Genomic DNA, 9,163 nt, shown 5'->3' with positions numbered 1-9,163 from the left:
GAGGAAGCTAAGAGAAGCTAAAGTACAACTCTCTGGAGAAAATCTGACTAAAAATTTCAAAAAAGAAAGAGACATGGCCGAAAATAATAACAATGCAAGGAAGATGCTTGGTGACTTTACTGCACCAAATTCCAACTTACATGGAAGAAGCATCTCAATCCCTGCCATTAGAGCAAACAATTTTGAGCTAAAGCCTCAACTAGTTTCTCTGATGCAACAGAATTGCAAGTTTCATGGACTTCCATCAGAGGATCCTTTTCAGTTCTTAACTGAGTTCTTGCAGATCTGTGATACTGTTAAGACCAATGGGGTTGACTCCGAGGTCTACAGGCTTATGCTTTTCCCGTTTGCTGTAAGAGACAGAGCTAGAATATAGTTGGACTATCAACCTAACGATAGCCTAAACTCTTGGGATAAGCTGGTCACGGCTTTCTTAGCCAAGTTCTTTCCTCCTCAAAAGCTTAGCAAGATTAGAGTGGATGTTTAAACCTTCAGACAAAAAGAAGGTGAATCCCTCTATGAAGCTTGGGAGAGATACAAGGAATTGACCAAAAAGTGTCCTTCTGACATGCTTTCAGAATGGGCCATCCTGGATATATTCTATGATGGTCTGTCTGAGTTTTCAAAGATGTCATTGGACCATTCTGCAGGTGGATCCATTCACCTAAAGAAAATGCCTGCAGAAGCTCAAGAACTCATTGACATGGTTGCAAATAACCAGTTCATGTACACTTCTGAAAGGAATCCTGTGAGTAATGGGACGCCTCAGAGGAAGGGAGTTCTTGAAATTGATACTCTGAATGCCATGTTGGCTCAGAATAAAATATTGACTCAGTAAGTTAATATGATTTCTCAGAGTCTGAATGGATTGCAAGCTGCATCCAACAGTACTCAAGAGGCATCTTCTGAAGAAGAAGCTTATGATCCTGAGAATCCTACAATAGCAGAGGTGAATTACATGGGGGAACCCTATGGGAATACCTATAGTCCCTCATGGAGAAATCATCCAAATTTCTCATGGAAGGATCAACAAAAGCCTCAACAAGGCTTTAATAATGGTGGAGGAAATAGGTTTAGCAATAACAAGCCTTTTCCATCACCCACTCAGCAACAGACAGAGAATTCTGTACAGAATCCATCTAGCTTAGCAAATATAGTCACTGATCTATCTAAGGTCACTTTCAGTTTCAAGAATGAAACAAGGTCATCCATTAGAAATTTGGAGACACAAGTGGGCCAGCTGAGTGAAAAGGTCACTGAAACTCCCCCTAGTACTCTCCGAAGCAATACAGAAGAAAATTCAAAGAGAGAGTGCAAGGCCATTGATTTGACCATCATGGCCGAACCTACAAGGGAGGAGAAAGATGTGAATCCTAGTGAGGATGACCTCCTGGGACGTTCAGTGACCAATAAGGAGTTTCCCTTTGAGGAACCAAAGGAATCTGAGGCTCATCTAGAGACCATAGAGATTCCATTGAACTGCCTTTTGCCCTTCATGAGCTCTGATGAGTATTCTTCGTCTGAAGAGAATGAAGACGTTACTGTAGAACAAGTTGCTAAGTACCTTGGTCCAATCATGAAGCTGAATGCCAAATTATTTGGTAATGAGACTTGGGAAGATGAACCTCCCTTGCTCACCAATGAACTAAATGCATTGGATAGGCAGAAATACCTCAAAAGAAACAGGATCCTGGTAAATTCTTAATTCCCTGTAACATAGGCACCATGACCTTTGAGAAGGTTCTATGTGACCTGGGGTCAGGCATAAACTTAATGCCACTCTTCGTAATGGAGAAACTTGGGATCTTTGAGGTGCAAGCTGCCAGAATCTCATTGGAGATGGCAGACAACTCAAGAAAATAGGCTTATGGACAAGTAGAGGACGTGTTAGTAAAGGTTGAAGGCCTTTACATCCTTGCTGATTTCATAATCCTAGACACTGGGAATGATGAGGATTAATCCATCATCCTTGGAAGACCCTTCATAGCTACAGCAAAAGCTGTGATTGATGTGGACAGAGGAGAGTTGATCCTTCAACTGAATGAGGACTACTGACGTTAGGATTTTTGCCAGTAAAGAATGTCATAAAAACAGTCGCGTTGTAGATATAGTCTCTAAACCGACAGAAATCCCTTTGAACAAACGTGTTGGTTGTCACAAGAAACAAACCCCTTAAAAATTGTTAACCGAGTATTGAAACCTCGGGTCGTCTTCTCAAGGAACTGCGAGGAAGTGTGTTCTTATTATTGGCTATAAAGGTTGTAATCGGGGTTTAGAAGGTGAGAAGCAAGTAATTTAAATGACGAGTGAATTAAATGGCAAGTAAAAATAAATAATAACTGTAAAACAACTTTTGGCAAGATAAGGGAAATTAGAAGTCCAACTTAGTTATCTCTCTCAACAATAATGAAAGTTGTATCTTAATTCCACTTGGTCAACCTTTACCAGGGCAAAGGAAAGTTAAGGGACCAATTAAATTGACCTTTGAATCCTAATTATTTCCTAAGAAAAGGTTGGAATTATTTAAGTTCAGCTCAATTAGCAAGATAACGATTATCAGTTATGTTGAGTTTAATAACTGTTGAGTTACTGAATTCTTAACCAAAACCAAAAGGGGAAAAAGTAAATTGCTGAAATAATAAAAGTGTCCTTAGATGGGAAGCAATGGCAACTTAAATCAAGAGAACAATCATAAACTGAAAATACCTCAATTATCATTAATTCAATTAGAAATCTGTAACATGGAATAATTCTTAGATCAATTTATAATAATAATCAATTCAAATGTTGGAATAAATAAATAGAAGTAATACTAAAAGAACATTAAACCTGGATCCAGAGTTACTCTTAAAACAAGAAGAAATCCTAAATCCTAAAAGAGAGAGAGAGAGAAGATCTCCCTCTCAACTAAATCTAAATCATTGAAAGGTGAAAATATGCGAGCTCTCTTTGAATGGGTGCATTCCCACACTTTATAACCTCTGGTCTATGCTGTCTGTACTTGGATCTGGGCCAAAAAGGGCTTCAGAATTTGCTGGGAGCGTATTCTGTAATTTCTGGTGCATGGCCTCTGTCACGCATCCGCGTGGGTCACGCGGTCGCGTCATTTGGAGCTTTTCCTTGCCACGCGGTCGTGTCAGGCATGCGACCGCGTCATGTGTATTCTGCTTGAGGCACGCGGTCGCGTCAGTCATGCGGCCGCGTCGCTGCTGATTCGGGCTTGGCACGCGATCGCGTCATCCATGCGATCGCGTGGATACCAGTTTCCTTAAAGCTCCGTTTTGCTTCTTCCTTCCATTCTAGTATGTTTCCTTTTTCATCCTTTAAGTCATTCTGCCTTTAGAAAATCTGAAACTACTCAACACACTAATCACGGCATTGAATGGAAATAAAGGTAATTAAAATAATTAATTTTTAAAGCTTAGAAAACACGTTTTTCATTATATGACATAATGAGGAAGGGAAAGTAAAACTATGCAATTAATGTGAATAAGTAGGTGAAGAGGTGAATAAATCACTCTAATTAAGCACAAAAGAACTCATGAAATATGGGTTTATCAACCTCCCCACACTTAAACACTAGCATGTCCTCATGCTAAATCCAAGGTAAATAGTTAAGGTTAAAGTGATGGAATGTTATGAAATGCAACCTATGCTAAATGCATCTACCTAATGAGTCATGCAATTCTAGTTCATCCACTCATATATAAAGCTTACATGTAGCTAAGTTAATTCACATTCTCAAGGAGTTGTGTATATATATATAGCCAACCCTTAAATAATAAAGCACTTTTAGCAAATGAGATGGGAAAGAAAACATTGTACAAACTTGCAAAACAATTAGTAAATTTTGAGCACAGATATATGTTGATGAGTTATTGAACCCTCACTGATTTTGTGTTTACTCTCTAGTCACTCAGTGTTTATTGGGTTTATTTACTCTATTTTTCTTTTTATTATTAATTTCTACAGCTTTGTTTTTCATCTAACCAATGAACAATTATAGAATATAGTCATACCAAAAAGTCATGAGGTCTTAATTAAGGTTGTAATGGGGCCAAGGTAAAGGTAAGGATTTATGTATAGGGTTAAGTAAGCTAATAAGCGAATCCTTAATTAGACTAAGATCTCACCTAACATACATATTCAGCAAGATAAAACTTCTTTACCTTTTTTCCCATAATTTCCCACTTATTGTTACATGCTCATGTTTCACTTTTTATCATTTTTTATCCCATGTGCATTGTTTTTATTTTGCATTGGAGAATTTCTTTTGTATCCCCTTTTATTTAAATGCTGAAAAAATTAACTTTTTTTTTAATGCACATGATAATTGAATCACTTAGATTTTCTCATGAGCATGCTTCCCAAATTTATTTTATTTCTTTTAACTTTTCTACCTTTTGTTTCTATCATCCATGTTCCCAAAAGGTTTCCCACATTTAACTCTATTAAGGATTTTCTATCTTAAGCTAACCAAGGATTCACTTGGGGTTTTCTTTTGTTTTTCTGCTTAAGGCTAGTAATTTGGCTAAATAGAATAAAGGGGTTTTAAAAGGCTCAAGGGGGCTAACGAGGGTGATGTAAAAAGTAGGCTAATTTGGGGTGAGTGAGCTAAAATCAAATGATGGCCTCAATCATTCTCTTGGTATGTATCTATTCTATATTCTATAATTGGACATATAGATTAAAGAAAAGGAAAGAACATCAGAATGAAAAGAAATGTAACACACAGAAATGAAATTATGGTTTGAATGCAACCATACAATTTAAGCTCAAGACTCACAGGCTGTGTGTTCTCTAACTCAAGCATCATATATCATTCATATATTGTATGCAGGTTTAGTTAAAAGTTCCCATTATTCTCATAAAAAATTATTTAGGGTAGCTTTTAAATTTTTAATGTTCCTCCTTGATGAAATGTTGTCAACTAACATGTAATGCTATATATACAAGGTGTGGGTTGTTTTGATTCTGTTTAAAGTTTCTAGTTTACTTCCTTTTTATATTTTTCTATTTAAACTATACTATCTTATGCTAAAAAGGGTAAACTATACTAATTAATCCACTAATAAATCAGAATTGCAAACTAAACTAAATAACTAAAATAAACTAAATGGCTAAAGTATGAACTAAAGACGCAAAATGCAGCACATAGAGTAAAATACACAAGTAGCAATGTATAAGTACTTAGAAAATAACAATAAAAGAAAAAAAGAAAAATACAAAAAAATATCCAAAATAAACGCCAGAGATGGCGACCTCCCCACACTTAAAATGAAGCATCGTCCTCGATGCCCAATCAAGACTGGTGTGAAGGAGTGTCATCAATGGTAGGGATGGTAGCTGGGGTCTCCGTGGCGGTGGTGGGCTGAGGGTCTGGCTACTGTGGAGGTGGTACGGACTGGAGCGGGATCTCCGGATCTGCAGCCTCTATCTGGGGCATAACCTCCTGATGCGGGGCAGCCTGCTCTGTGGCTGCCTGCTGATGAGTCTCCGCGTGGGAATGAGGCTCCTCCTCGTGCTCATCCTCTGATAGCTCTGAAGGGGTGTCGGGCTCGGAGGGGATGTCGGCGCCCTGTCTGATCATCAGCTTCAGATGGGAATAGCGTCGCCTACTGCGGCGCTCTAATCTCTCATACTGGCGCCTGTTACGGCGTTCCATCTGATCAATCTGGCGGAATAGACGGTGCACGAGGCGATAGACCGGCTCAGAGGCGGGTGAAGGTGTAGTGGTGGCAGCAGGGGAAGCTGTGGATGAAGAGGGTCCAGCAGACGGAGGGGCTGTCTCATCAGTAGCAGTGACAGGTGGTGGTCTGTAGCCCAAAGCAAGGAAGTTCCTGCTGTGCGGGATGATCTTCCTGCAGTCCGCTGCTGGTGGTCTCTTATCGGCATCCTCCCAAGGCACGTCAGCCTGACGGCCTAGCCGTGTAACCAGGTAAGGAAAGGGGAGGGTGCCTCGTACGTGGGCCCTGGCCATATAATGCCGGATAAAACGAGGTAAGTATATGTCCTTACCCTCCAGCACACACCAAAGGAGGGTGATCATGGTAGCCGGGATCTCCGTCTTGTGAGTACTCGGCATCACAAAATTACTCAAGATCTGATGCCATAGCCGAGCCTCATCGTTCAAGTACACTCTCTTAATCCCTCTAGGCATAGTGGTGTTTTGACCCATCTCCCAAGGAACAGCAGGGTCGAGAGCTATCCGTGCTTTTACGGCATCCCAATCAAACTGCATCTGGCCCATGTCCTTCTCAGCCTGTGCAAAACCATCTGGCTGATCAGACTTGGCTGGGAGCTGGAGAATGGTCTCTATGGTTTCCTCTGTGACCAGAATTTGCTTTCCCCTCAGGTTCACTGCATCAAGGGTAGTAAGGTAGTAGTTGCAATAGAATTCCTTGACCCAAGATGCATTGACCTCTGTCAGTGGTCTCTCCAGAAAGAACCAGCCCCTTTGCTTGATTTGCTCAGTAGTGTATTGCTGGAGGGCTTCTGGAATCTTCAAGGTACGTTCCAGGTATAGATTTCTGGAGTTTGCAAAAGCCGGGTACTTCTGTTCACAGTACCGGTTTGCAAATTTTATAGGATCATTTGTGAAAGCAGCTGGTTAGCTTTCTCCTGCGGTGTGAAGTTCTTCTCCCGCTATGATGAATCGTGCATTAGAGCAATGATGGACTGGGAGGAATCTCCTCTCTTGCGCTTGCCAGTGGCCTTGCCTTTACCTTTCCTATGTGAGGCAGACATCCTGAAAAATAGAAAATCAGGAACGGATAAAAAAATAGGAAAGCAAATAGGTAATTAAACAAAGGAAACTCAAAGCGGTAAGGAGAAATAGAATAAGGAAAATGAGTAATTGAAATGTGATTGAATGAATGTTAAATGGAAAAAAATAAGCAATATGCCATGGTTAGAAAGTTAGAGGAAAGTGAAAATAATCAAAAAAGAGATCAAAAGGGTTAGTATGGTTAGGATTTGAAAAAGAAATTAGTAAATTAAAATTAGTGAGTTAGGAAGGTAAGTGGCATAGAAAAATTCCATATAACAAGGATTCACAGGTAATAATAGAAGTACTCATAATTGAACAAGCAGTTTATGAATCAGGAAATCAAAAAGGATGAGAAGATCTGCCATAGCATTCATGTAAAGGTTTGGGTGAAGCAAAGTAAAACAGATTTCAGAAATGCCAAACCAAAATATGAATGAAAATAATTTAAAAAAATTTGGGCAGCATTCTGGCTAAAATTGGATTGTCCCGGAAAATAAACAGCAATTTAATCAGTTCATATCAATTAAAAAAATCAAGCTGCATGTACATAGATATAAAATAAACATAAAAACACAATGTAAACAGCAGCAACATACAAGAAAGCAGCATATGAATCATGATTATAGCAGCAACAGATATGCACATAGGATAAAACAGAAGTAAGAACAATGCAAGTAAACAGACCTAGATCCACTAACCACAGCCTAAGCTACCTTACAACCTAAAAAATCCACTACAACAGGCAAGTCTAACTATCCTAATTATGAACATAAACGGAATAAAAAATACAGAAAAGTTACGAACAGATAAAAAAAATGGTTGCGTGTTGCGGAACCTGGTAAGCGGAAGGGGTGGAACAGGGAAGAAGGTGGCTGCGGCAGCGTCCGGCGCGGTGGTGGTGCACGACGACGTGGTGGTGGCGGCGGAGGGGGTTGGTGGCAGAGAAAGGGTTTAGGTTAAGTGTTGGAGGAAGAGGATAGGGGTGGGAGGTGGGGGTTGGTGTTGCTGGCTGAAGGGGTGGTGCGTGGTGGATGGCCGGCGGTGGTGGGCGTTGGTGGCGGCGAGCAGCGGTGGAAAGGGGAGGAGAGAGGAAGAAGGAAGGAGAGAGAAGGGGGTGGTACGGCGGCGGTGGCGGGTCGGCGGTGGCGTCTGGGTGATGGTGCGGTGGCGGCTGGAAGGTGGTGGGTGGTGGTTGGAGGGAGAGAAGGTAGAGAAGGGGAAGAGGGTTGGGGGTGAGGGCTGCGCGACTGATAGGGTTCGCGGGCTTGGGGGGTTATATTTTCGAATCCATGCGGCCGCGTGGGACATGCGGTCGCGTGGTTGGGACGAGAATGGGAGTGACGCGATCGCATGGGTCACGCGATCGCGTCGCTGGAAGTCGCGCTAAACGCACGACTCCAGCGCCATTTTAGCGCAACTCTATGTCTCCTTTTGGGGCGATGTGCAATCCATGCGACGCGATCGCATGGGGCATGCGATCGCGTGGGCCAATTTGTGCGAAACGCACAAGGGCCGCACGATTCCAGCCCAACTTTCTGTTCGTTGGATCCTTACGCCGATATATATATCACGCGGCCGCGTGGGTCACGCGGTCGCATGGGTGGTGTTTTTCGCGATATGACGCGATCGCATGGGGCATGCGGTCGCGTCGTGCAACCACTTTTTTTTTTAATGCATGAAAAGTGCAGAACGCAATGACTATCATGGATGCTTATGCATGATTCCAGGTTTAATAAATTAAAATGAAAAAGGAAAAATGGAAAGCAATTAACAAGAAATAAATTGAAAAAGAAGCGACCATACCATGGTGGGTTGTCTCCCACCTAGCACTTTTAGTTAAAGTCCTTAAGTTGGACATTGGAAGAGTATCCTGTTATGGTGGCTTGTGTTTAAATTCGTCCAAAAATCTCCACCAGTGCTTGGAATGCCAATAGCCTCCGGGGTCCCAAACTAGGCATGTAAAGCTTCTGCGCAGCTTTAAACAGATATCCAGCCTCCCGGGATGACGAATGTCAGAACATAATCCATGATCCCAAGCTGTGTTTTTAGATCCGCCTCTGTTTTGATTTGTAAGTTTCCATTCGGGCGGGTTAAAGAGTAGAATCTCACCGTGGCGACCAAACGTTCTCCGTGATCCATGCAATTGAGCACGATACCAATCCGGGTACTTTGAGGTGAAGCATGGAACCTTATTGAATCTGGTGCACCAGCTCTGAATACGAGCCATTTCCCTCTTACTCTTAAAGCCGTAGAGAGCTTTAAGCTGGCCATCTGTTTCAAGCAAACCATATTCAAGTGAATAAGTAAAATTATAAGTTAAGGATTGTACCCACTTGAAGCTTGTATTTGGTGGCAATGGCCTTGGGATAGGTGTTTTTGGTGGTTCTGCAAGTT

The 9,163-nt window shown here is 41.6% G+C and overlaps 1 non-coding gene across 1 annotated transcript; it reads right to left on the bottom strand.

The window, feature by feature from the left end:
- Positions 1 to 466: 466 nt before the first annotated feature.
- On the bottom strand, positions 467 to 573 carry LOC112725951 (small nucleolar RNA R71). Its single transcript, XR_003165028.1, has one exon. It is a non-coding gene; the product is annotated as a small nucleolar RNA R71 (small nucleolar RNA).
- Positions 574 to 9,163: the final 8,590 nt, after the last annotated feature.

Source organism: Arachis hypogaea, chromosome 11, assembly GCF_003086295.3.
Source record: "Arachis hypogaea cultivar Tifrunner chromosome 11, arahy.Tifrunner.gnm2.J5K5, whole genome shotgun sequence".
Taxonomy (NCBI): domain Eukaryota; kingdom Viridiplantae; phylum Streptophyta; class Magnoliopsida; order Fabales; family Fabaceae; genus Arachis; species Arachis hypogaea.
Note: the sequence above shows the minus strand (reverse complement) of the source record. Positions and strands in the feature narration are given on the sequence as shown.